This window comes from Glycine soja, unplaced genomic scaffold, assembly GCF_004193775.1.
Source record: "Glycine soja cultivar W05 unplaced genomic scaffold, ASM419377v2 tig00104557_1_pilon, whole genome shotgun sequence".
Classification (NCBI taxonomy): domain Eukaryota; kingdom Viridiplantae; phylum Streptophyta; class Magnoliopsida; order Fabales; family Fabaceae; genus Glycine; species Glycine soja.
The window spans coordinates 13,305-25,457 of NW_021144449.1; the positions used below are offsets into that span (position 1 = coordinate 13,305).

At 36.6% G+C, this 12,153-nt stretch overlaps 1 long non-coding RNA gene across 1 annotated transcript; it reads left to right on the forward strand.

The window, feature by feature from the left end:
- Window positions 1-1,952: 1,952 nt before the first annotated feature.
- LOC114404592 lies at window positions 1,953-9,082 on the forward strand. The gene is made up of 6 exons (XR_003665045.1): window positions 1,953-2,525; window positions 2,967-3,268; window positions 7,925-7,981; window positions 8,448-8,524; window positions 8,645-8,684; window positions 8,945-9,082. It is a non-coding gene; the product is annotated as an uncharacterized LOC114404592 (long non-coding RNA).
- Window positions 9,083-12,153: the final 3,071 nt, after the last annotated feature.

The following is a 12,153-nucleotide window of genomic DNA, read 5'->3' on the forward strand; positions in this document are numbered from 1 at the left end:
CAAACGTACAAAGCCGGGGTTATATTCAAACGTCGTCGTTTACGAAATGTACCGTTTAAAAATCGTATATAATTACGTAAATGCCACCGCGTTGACTACTACGTCGGCTACTGAATGACCGACGTAGAATGTGCGTCGTAAAATAGGATATTTTTAGTAGTGGGGACCCATAAGGGTGCATAGATCACATTCAAATATCAAAAACAAAACTAATCGACGGCCACACGAAGAACACTGAACAAGGAACAATGTAGGGGTCGATCACGGTCGTGATTCAGTAGTGCCTCGGCTTCATTTTCTCTTCTTTCTTCTTCTTCTCTCTCAATTCTCTCAATATCCTTCAATGCTGAACCTTGGAACCCTTTACTCAGCCCCCTTCACGCCTATTTATATCCAAAAATGGCATTTGGTGGACCTGCAGCTCACCCAGGCAAGCTGAGACTTACCCATGAAGCAATTGGCTCACCTAGGCGAGCCAGAGACTGGTGTCGAACAACACAGTTTGGCTAGCGAGAATCAATGAATGACAGTCCCCTGACGAAATTAGGGTATAACACTTCAGATGAACATTTCTCTCCTATTTATGAGAGTTATGGGCAAAAGGCTTAAGATGGGTTCTATTTGGCTGACGGGTATTTGCTCAAAGAGGGAAAGCTTTGCATATCCCAAGGATCCATCAGGAAATTATTTGTGAAACAGAGCCATGAGGATGGCCTCATGGGCCATTTTGGGATAGACAAGACCCTTGTCTTACTGAAAGAAAACTTTTATTGGCCCCATATGAAGAAAGATGTCCATAAGCATTCACTACAAGAAAAATGACCTAAGCCTATGGACGCCTTTTTCCTACAGACATTAATTAGTGTAGGTAAATCTCAAAAATACTTCTACCTACAAGTGACTAATGTAGGTAAAACTCAACCATTTGTACCAACCATTATTTGGTGTAAGTAAATTCATTAAAACTGAAAAAAAACTTCTACCTACAATTACATTGTGTAGGTAAAACTTCAAAAAACTTGTGCCTATGGTTGATTAGTGTAGGTAAAACTCAAAAGGATTACTATAATTGGTTGATGTAGGTATACCCTCAAAAGTCTTATACCTACAATTGTTGGCGTAGGTAAAACTCTTTAAGACTGTTTAAATTTGAATATTAATCTCTTGTTTTTTTTAGTAAATACTCAATCTCAAAAAATAACCATTCAATTTAAATTAATTTATAGTTAATAATTGTTCAAAATTTTAAAGATAAAATATATTAATTAGTAATATTAAATTTTAATTTAGATTATTATTTTTATGGATTAATTTAGATTAACATTATTTTTTATGGCAATTTCTTGTTAGTTTCAACAATGATATTCATTTTATCTTGAAATCAAACTCCAAAATGGCCACAAGCCTTTGGATTATGGACCGGGCCTTTGAATTGATGCAGAGAAGGTACTAGTTTAGTTTCACCAAAATAACCCGCAGACGCAAACGTTGAAAACACATCCGTCTGCCCCAACATTACAAGCTAGATCCCTTCTCTCTTTTCTTCCTTTCCCCGTTTGTTTCCCTTCTTCTCTCAGGCAATTCCTCAATCACGCTTTTCCTTTTTTTTTCTTTTTTGCAATTCCTTCACAATTTCCCTTTTCTTTTTCATTTTCCCATCTTTTTTTCTTCTTCTTACGTGTTTTACACCGCGAAGAATAATTTGATTGATTGATTAACGCATCAGGAGAAATTTTAGTTACATTGCAAACTTATCTGAACTTGATTCAATTTTCTATATGCTTCAGCTTTTGTATATTATTATATTATTATTTGTTTTTATGTATACTTTGCCTGACTTGTTGCATATATAATGTAATAGTTTGATTTCCATGCCCTTGGTTTGCATGTTTATCTGTTCGTGTTTGGGTAAAGAGAGTGTGTAGCCATATGATACATCATCACCTTCTTCTTCTTCGTTCTGGACACGCGACAATTAACATAGGGTTTGGGATTGATGCGCAGGTTACATGGCATGTTGCCGTTACTTGCTGAGTTTTATTTTGAAATTTGAATTGAAATAAGAATGTTGATTGTGAATGGTTTAACTGAACCCCTACTTTGTAGTTCATTCTCTTTTATTTTTTTCTTTTTTGTTTTGTTTTGAGTAGTGGTGATTGCTACACAACTAGATACAATTAGCTATGAGTTTTAAAATGAGTCAGTTAGATTCAAAAGGAGTTGTAGGGACCACTCATTTATTGAAAGGTCAATTAATATTTGTATTGTGTGTGTGTGGAATGGGTGTGTTTGTGATTTGGAGACAAATTTTAGAGAGAGAAATGCTGATTGAAAGAGTTAGGGTTAGGATGTATGTGTTTTTTGTCATAACTAAAAAAGGTTGATTAGACAGTTGGTGGATTAATCTTAATTCACAGTATTTTCTTTTATTCTTATTATCCCCTATCTCTGCAGTGACATTATAATTCAAGGGCTTACCATTCTTGCTCCAGTTGACTCTCCAAACACTGATGGAATAGATCCAGGTAAATTATTATTATTATTTCCACTGGCTTTCAGAGGAAAACATTAGATAAAAAGAAAACAGGGAAAAAGCTATGTGGGATTAACAATATACTGGTACTTAGTTGTTTATTAGATGCTATATGTGAGCTAAATCTCTGTTCAAATATTAGGCGACTCATGTTTAAGAAAGAATTTGACACAAGCTATGTGGGATTCAATTCTGGATCAGAGCTTCTCTCTCGTCAGAATTTATGTAATGCGTACCTTGACTTCTAAATACATGTCATCTTGCTACCTTCTATATGGCTGCTCTGTGCCACTATATGGAATTGACTCCTATGCTTTTGACATTAGTTTGTAAATATTGCAATTCAACTTGTTTATTTATGGAAGAATTCATTCAGCCTTATTTTGGTTGCTAAAGAAAAAAATAATTGCTTATAATTTTTGTTTGAGTGCAGCCAAATTGCTATTCCAGAGTTATAAGTGTTAATGGCGATGAACATATTATAATATTTGCGAAGAGGGACATTAAACAGTGGGAAGAGCTTACATATGATTACAGGTTTACCTCTTCTCCAAATGAGGCAGAGGGAGCAATTGCTGTTATTATTATTAGGAGTGTTTGGAAAGCATCCTTGAATATCTTGCTGATCAGAAGGACCCTACTACTTTATGCCAGAAATTTATTGATGAGTTTGATCGATGCATCCTCAGTTATTTCGCATTTAATTGGAACCAAGCTTCTTATATGATTAGTCAGGTACAGTATATATAATTTAGAACAAAACTTTGCATGCAGTATACTTCAAGCAGATTTTTGTACTAATAAGTGTCCTAACATTTGTTACTTTTGGGGATGATAATAATAGGCAATGTATAAGTAGAGTATTAGAGTATTTGTACCATCCTCGTATTTATTGAACAGATTTGGCTATATTGTTTGGGGATGTTTAAAAAAAATGTATATATGAGATGCTTGTAATACTTCTTACAACAACAACAACAACAACAACGCCTTATCCCACTAGGTGGGGTCGGCTACATGGATCAATTTCCGCCATAATGTTCTATCAAGTACCATACTTCTATCCAAATCATTAAGTTCGAGATCCTTTTTGATAACCTCTCTTATAGTCTTTTTGGGTCTTCCTCTGCCTCGAATTGTTTGTCTTCTCTCCATCTGGTCTACTCTCCTCACTACAGAGTCTACCGGTCTTCTCTCTACATGCCCAAACCACCTAAGTCTATTTTCCACCATCTTCTCTACAATAGGCGCTACTCCAACCCTCTCTCTAATAGCTTCGTTTCTAATTTTATCCTATCGAGTCTTACCACACATCCACCGCAACATCCTCATCTCCGCTACACCTACTTTATTCTCATGTTGGCTCTTGATCACCCAACATTCTGTTCCGTACAAAATCGCCGGTCTTACCGCAGTCCGATAAAACTTTCCCTTTAGCTTGATCGGTACCTTTGCATCACATAACACCCCCGATGCTTTTCTCCATTTCATCCATCCTGCTTGAATGCGATGATTCACATCCCCTTCAATTTCCCCATCATCCTGTATTACAGACCCAAGATATTTAAACCGTGTGACTTGAGGGATAATATGGTCTCCTATTTTCACCTCTGAGTTAGAAACCCTCCTCCTTTTGTTGAACTTACATTCCATATACTCCGATTTGCTTCTGCTTAGGCGAAAACCATGTGTTTCTAGAGCTCGTCTCCAAGTTTCCAACCTCTCATTCAACTCCTCCCTCGACTCTCCAAGGAGGACTATGTCATCTGCAAAAAGCATGCATCTCGGCGCTATCTCTTGGATTTGTTCCGTGAGGACATCCAGAATTAAGGTAAAAAGGTAGGGGCTAAGGGTTGACCCTTGATGTAAACCAATTGTGATGGGAAAATCGTCTGACTCTCCACCCTGTGTCCTAACACTAGTCGATACCCTATCATACATATCTTGGATAGCTCGAATATATGCAACCCTAACCCCTTTCTTCTCTAGAGCTTTCCACAAAATCTCTCTAGGCACTCTATCATACGCTTTCTCCAAGTCAATAAAAATCAAGTGCAAGTCTTGTTGGGCCATGCGATATTGCTCCATCACCCGTCGTAATAAATAAATCGCTTCCATGGTCGACCTTCCCGGCATGAAACCAAATTGATTCTCAGTAACTTGAGTCTCCTTTCTTAATCTCCATTCGATCACTCTTTCCCATAATTTCATGGTATGACTCATGAGCTTGATTCCCCTATAATTTGCACAATTTTGTATATCCCCCTTGTTCTTATAGATTGGCACTAACGTGCTTCTCCTCCATTCCTCCGGCATGCGTTTTGACCTCATAATTTCGTTAAAGAGTTCGGTGAGCCACTCAAGACCTCTATCTCCAAGAGTTTTCCACACTTCAATAGGTATGTTGTCTGGCCCCACCGCCTTACCATTACTCATTCTTTTCAACGCTTCCTTTACTTCCTGTTTCTGAATCCGACGATAGTACTTATAGTTCCGGTCCTCTTCTCTTGTGTCTAGACTGCTAGAGTCATATCCATATCCATCATTAAATAAGTTGTGAAAATAGACCTTCCACCTTTCCTTGATATCTTTTTCATGCACTAAGACTTTGCCTTCTTCATCCTTAACACACTTTACTTGATCCAAATCTCTAGTCTTCCTCTCTCTACCCTTAGCAAGCCTATATATAGATCTTTCTCCGTCCCTGGTTCCTAGAGCTTGGTATAGTCCGTCAAAAGCTTGGGCTCTTGCCTCACTCACCGTCTTTTTGGTTTCATTTCTAGCTATCTTATACATATCCCAAGTTTCAGAATTTCTACACCTAGACCACTCCTTGAAACACTCCTTTTTTACTCTAACTTTGCTCTGAACATTTTCAGTCCACCACCACGATTCTTTACCCCTAGGTCCAAAACCTCTAGATTCACCCAACGTCTCTTTAGCCACTTTAATAATCTCTTGGGACATCTTGTTCCACATATCATTTGCACTTTCTTGTGATTGTCCACACCAACCCTCCCATATCTTTTGTTGGAAGATTCCTTGTTTCTCACCCTTCAAGTGCCACCATTTGATCCTTGGTGCTACCATAGGACTTCTTCTCTTTGCCCTATCTCTAATTCTTACATCCATAACCAAAACTCTATGTTGGGTAGTCAAGCTCTCTCCCGGGATAACTTTACAGTTCAAGCAATACTTCCTATCAGACTTCCTGATAAGGAAGAAATCTATCTGAGAACATGTCCCTCCACTTTTGTAAGTGATAAGATGTTCCTCTCTTTTCTTAAACCATGTATTGGCTATAGAAAGATCCAAAGCCTCCAAAAACTCCAAGATGGATTTACCCTCCCCATTCATCTCCCCTAGGCCAAAACCCCCATGCACCCCCTCAAAACCTCCAGCCACGCTACCTACATGTCCATTGAGATCCCCTCCTAGGAAAACTTTCTCTCCTTGGGGTATATCCTGAAGTACCCCTTCTAGATCCTCCCAAAATTTTACCTTAAAGTGTTCTGCTAACCCAACCTGAGGTGCGTACCCACTAATAACATTAAAGGTGTCCTGTCCCACTACCAATTTTAAGACTATGATACGATCTCCTACTCTTCTTACATCCACGACATCCTTCTTCCACTCCTTGTCCACAATAATCCCTACCCCATTTCTTGATCTGATTTTTCCCGTATACCACAGCTTAAATCCCGAGTTGTCTAATTCTTTCGCTTTTTCACCTGTCCACTTAGTTTCTTGTAGGCACATAAAATTGATCTTTCTCCTCACCATAACATCCACTATTTCCATAGATTTTCCAGTAAGTGTGCCTATATTCCATGTACCAAAGCGAATCCTCCTGTCATGAACTAGCTTCTTTACCCACACCCGTTCACGAAAATGTGGGAACCCTTGCTTACTTTTCACTACATCCGGGCGGCGATGCAGCGGCCCTTGCTCTTTTGACACTGTACTCGAGCCATACAAAGTAATAAAATTAAAAAATATATATTTAATATTTTTTCATTTAATAATAAGATTATTAGTAATATATTACAGGAGATTTATTCAAACATAAATATGCAAGGTTATTATTAGGAATTGGAATTTGTGTCCCCTGAGAATGTCTCCTAGTGTATCCAATTGATCGATGAGGTCCGGCTGCTTCCTGAAGACCATAAAGCAAAAGTAGAAAAGCTGGAGGTAGACTTCATACTAATAATAATTAAAAAATGTTTAAAAAGAAATAAGAGAAAATCACGTGAGATTGAAAAATAGAGTAGGAAATTAATTTAAATTAGAAAAGAGATGAGGAAATCAAGAAAGACATATAAGAAAGAAGAAGAGAAATCTGATAAAAAGAAAATTTTCAAAACGAAAAGGTGTAATTCACGTTTTATACATAAAACTATCAATTAAAATATCATATTTCACACAAAATTACAAATTTATTTTAAAAAAATTATCGATCTATGAAACTTTAATCTCACTCCGGCGTCCTCCACCTCTGGCTCTGGGGAAACATGGTTCCTCACCTCAATCGCTGCGTCATCATCTTCCATCATTTCCAGGCTTATTTTCCCTCTGCTGCGTCACCCTTCAGATTTATATATATACATGCACTTCAGGTTTTATAACAGGTACGAATACTTAATTATTGGAGTATTATCTAATGATTATTGATTTTTAATAATTATTTTAAAACTTGTATATGATTTTTTATTTTTCATTTATGAAAAATTAAAATGAAACACTTAATTAGAAGTTAAAACTTTTAGTATACTTACAACATACTCAGTTGTTTTACTTATGTTGAATAATATTCAGTTCATGTTAGTATAATATATTTGTATTGATAATATAAAATAATTTTACCCATTCATTTAATATTTAATTAAAAAGGTTATATTGAATGAAAACTCATTTACAACTATAAATGTAAATCGTTTCCTCAAATTTAAATATTGCCATTTAAATGCCCATAGTTTCATTAGTTTGACTTAAGAGTTGAGACTTATTACCCGGTACATGATAAAGGGATGGGGTTGGAATGCAGTGGAAGTAGTTTAACCGGAGGAGGACTAGTTAAATGAGACATATGACATATTTTAAACAATTCTGTTTCAATAGGATAGGAGGCAGATAGCTATTTCGTTCAAAATAGAACCATGGTAATGTGAGACATATGACCATATGTTCTTGGTAATGTGGCTATCTGCACGTGCATGAATAGCTCAAGAGTGAATCAGAACCATGGTCATGTGAGTTCAAGTGCTTGGTTCTTTGACATGGATATCCTTATTTTATATGATTTTGATATTTCATATTTGCATATGATTATATTTATAGTTTCTAGCAATTTGTTCATTTCAGCTTAATTCATATATTGCTGATTTGCAGGGTGTAAAATGTGGTATTTATGGTGCCAATTCTGCAGAATGGATTATGAGCATGCAGGTACATTTTATTTTTGAATTTGCTTCCCTTGTTATTTAGATGTTGATATGTTGATTTTTGTTTCTTTTTTGTGCTGAGTATCTATTGTTATTTCTATTTCTACTGTATTGTTTCTTTGGTAGTTGGATTTTTGTAGTCCTTATTGAGCTTAATGGAGAATAAGGTATTTCTAGATTGAAGCTTTGTTTCTTATATTGAATATCTACTCTTTGCATAGAGTTCCACTTATTTACGAACAAAGTCCTTTTAAAATAATGCAAGTAAAGAACTTACACTGAAACTTGTCCGCTACCTAAAATTGTGATATATAACTTTTCTAACAATGATATGTTTTTTGAAGTTTACTGCATGCAGTAAATTCAAATGGTGCATGGTACTGGGAGAATATCTCATTGTACAAATATTCATTTTTCAAATTAAACTTATAATTTTCAGTTGCTTTGACACTCTCATTCATATGACACAGGTGTTGGGGCTATAGAGTTTATTATATGCCATTCAGAGGTCTCAATTGCACTTGCAGAAGAGAAGAAGATACCTGAGGTTCTCCTATCTAAACCCTCTTTTTTATAGCAGTTTAATTGTTAGGAAGGATTTGAGAGTTGTGTACAATCTTTTGTAAACAGTTAGTCTCACCCAAATATTTGTTTTGAAACTTTTCAGCTATTCAAGACATTTCCAAATGCAACAAAGTATCTCAAGAGTAAGTTTTGTTGATTCTCTCCTTTCTTTCCTAAAATGCTTGTGCTTTAGAAAGAAGCATTCATTTTTATGTCTTTGTTACAGCAATTAATGAATATAACTTGGGGATTGTTTGGTTTGAGCAATTTATACAGAATCATATACATTGGAATTTATTTTTCTGAGGTTAATTTCAGTCATGACCTCAAGGAATTAATTATGTCTTTTGCTTTGAATATTTTGTGTTTCCCATTCCTAATTCAATTTTTAATACTGCCATAGGATCAAACTCATAGCTTCGAACTTCCTATTAAGAAAAGGATGTATACATATCATACCTTCCACTCGCACATACTTTTTTTAGGACCATTGAGGAGATATTCATATGGCATGGTGCTTCAATTGGTTTCTGGCGTGGGGTAAGTATATGTATATCTGCCATTACGAAATGAACATTTGATGTAATAATTAAACTTTGGATTTGTTTGATTCCCCCCCCCCCCCCCCCCACAAAAGTTGAACTTCGGATTTGGAATATGACCATCATTTACTCAATGGCTGTAGGATGTGAAATTGTTAATTGATGATGTTGGGGAACTAAAACCAACTATTTTGTGTTGTTCCCCGTGTGCCTGATAGAGTGTACTCAGGTAAACTCTTGAAAATTCTCATGATTGTTGACAGTTTGATGATCTTTCCATAATCATATAATCTTGATGGTAAAATTATTATTTCAACAGGACAAAGCTACTCTGCAAATTATTTCTTGATCATTGGAGTAGCATTTTTCTTTCTTTTCTTTTTCATTTTTCTTCCTTCCCCTTCCCAATTGGGAAAAAAATGCATTGACTCTCAACCCCTATCTGATACACAGGTTTGACACATAAGATTTCTTCTGGGGGCTTCTTGAAGAAGACATTAAAGAAAGACAGTAGAATCTCCTTTTATGTTTATTATTATTTTCAAAACTCAAAAAGAAAAACAGATTTGAACTGTAATTATGTTTATGTATGAACATGCGCACACAGTAGAATCTCCTTTTATGTTTATGTAGTCTAATTTTGGATTTTGAATGCTAATTATATGGGTCTAAAATTGTTCTTGATTAATTTGATTAGGGAAATGGCGATTAGCTAATACTTCTAGATTTAAATTTATTTCTTATAAATATAAATCAATAAAATTAAGAGCACAACTATAAAATTATGTCTAACAGAAATATATGTGGAAGTTATTCTGATGTCTTGTCACTCTAACTTTGTGTATATATGCAAAAGATATTGTAGGAGATGTAAGTAGAAGTTAATGACTTTTACCTACACACTATACATAGTAGGTAAAACCAATAGTGACAGACAATTAGCTGTCATTATACACCCCCTCAAAGTGGACGGAAGAAATGTCTGTAGGACAAAGTTTATTATACATTTACCTACGGATTTTTTTACTTATAGTGACAGTTTTTGTCTGTAGGTATAGGTCATTTTTCTTGTAGTGCACTAGGTGTGTGGCTTATTTACAAGCCTAGTATAGGGTGATACCTCATAGGCTATACACACCCTTACTCATCCCATTTGCACCCTCGGTAGACATTAGTATGGACTTTGTTCTTGGGCTTCCTTGAACCCAAAGACGTGTAGACTCTATCTTTATGGTGGTGGATAGGTTTAGCAAGATGGCACACTTTATACCAAGGCATAAGGTAGATGATGTTTCTCACATCTCAAAACTCTTCTTTGGGGAAATTATGAGACTCCATGGTTTGCCTAAGATCATTGTGTCAGATAGAGATGCTAAGTTCCTTAGCCTTTTCTGGAAAACCTTATGGGCTAAGCTAGGAACTAAGCTTTTTTTCTCTACCACTTGTCATCCATAAACTGATGGGCAAACAAAGGTAGTGAATGGGCCTCTATCCACCCTTTTAAGGGCTCTTCTGAAAGGAACCCATAAGTCTTGGGATTAGTATCTTCCTCATGTAGAATTTTCCTACAACAGGGGGATTCATAGAACCACCAAGCAATCTCCTTTTGAGGTTATCCATGGGTTCAATCCTCTAACACCCTAAGACCTAATTCCCCTCCCACTTGACACTTCTTTTATACATAAAGAAGGGGAATCAAGGTTAGAGTGTGTAAAGAAGTTGCATGAGAGGGTTAGGAACCAACCAAAGGTGTATGCTACTAAAGGAAATAAAGGAAGAAATGAGCTAGTTCTTAATGAAGGGGACTAGGTTTGGCTCCATCTTAGAAAGGATAAATTCCCTACTAAGAGGAAATCCAAGCTTAGTCCTAGAAGATGGACCTTTTCAGGTCTTGGAGAGGATCAATAAAATGCCTATAGGTTGGACCTCCCAGAAGAGTATGGAGTCAGCACCACTTTTAACATTTCTGATTTAATTCCTTTTGTAGGTGGAGCCGATACTGAGTAGGAGGAACCAACAGATTTGAGGTCAAATCCCCTTCAAGGGGGAGGGGATGATACAATCCTCCCTAGGAAGGGATCAGCCACCAGAGCCATGAGCAAGAGACTCCAAGAGGATTGGGCTAGAGCTGCTAAAGAAGGTCCTAGGGTTCTCATGAACCTTAGGATAGATTTCTGAGCCCATGGGCCAAGGTTGGGTTCACTTTTCTTTGTAAATATTAGAATAGGTTTTCCTACTTTTAGGCCTTGTATTTTGGCCATTTTAGGTTTGTAGGGAACCCTACAAATTAAGGGTGCAAGTTAAGGGTACCCTAGTAGTATCGGGTTTTAGCCTTGTATTTCAGGGCATTTTGAGTAGTCTTTGTAGTAGGGACTTTAATTTTTGTATTTTCATGTATTTTGGCATGGGGGTGAGCTTAGCTATTGGAGAGGTGTGAGTAGCCCCCCAAGGAAGCAACCTTCCTCGCTTCTCAAGGAAGCTTCCCATGTGCTAGGCTATAAATAGAAACATGTGTAACACGTGTCATCACTTTGATGATTGAGAAACTTGTGAGACACACCTCAAAGTTCAACTTCTCTCCCTAATCTCCTTCAATTCCCATGCCCCCCCCCACCCTCTATGATGCAATCCTACCCCCTAAGGGCATTGAATAAAAGACTCAAAGATGATTGGGCCAGAGATGCAAGAGAAGGTCCTAGGGTTCTCATTTGCTTTGTACATATTAGATTAAGGTTTCATTATTTTTAGCCTTGTATTTAGGGCTCCATATTATAGGTACGGTACCCTAGAAATATAGGATTTTTCAACCCTTGTATTTTAGGGCATCTGGACTAGTTTTTGTATTAGGGGTAGTTTGGTAATTTTCACATGCATTAAGTGAATATTTGATGTGTGTGTTGGGAAATAAATTTAATTGAATTGGGAGAAGCTCAATCCTATTAAATTTTAGAGGGGGAGGTGAGCATTTTCTTACTACTCCCCATTGCCACATCATATAATCTCACTTTGTGCATGTCCTTCATGCTTTACATGTTTCATAACACCTAAGCACACTTAGTGGAGAATCCTA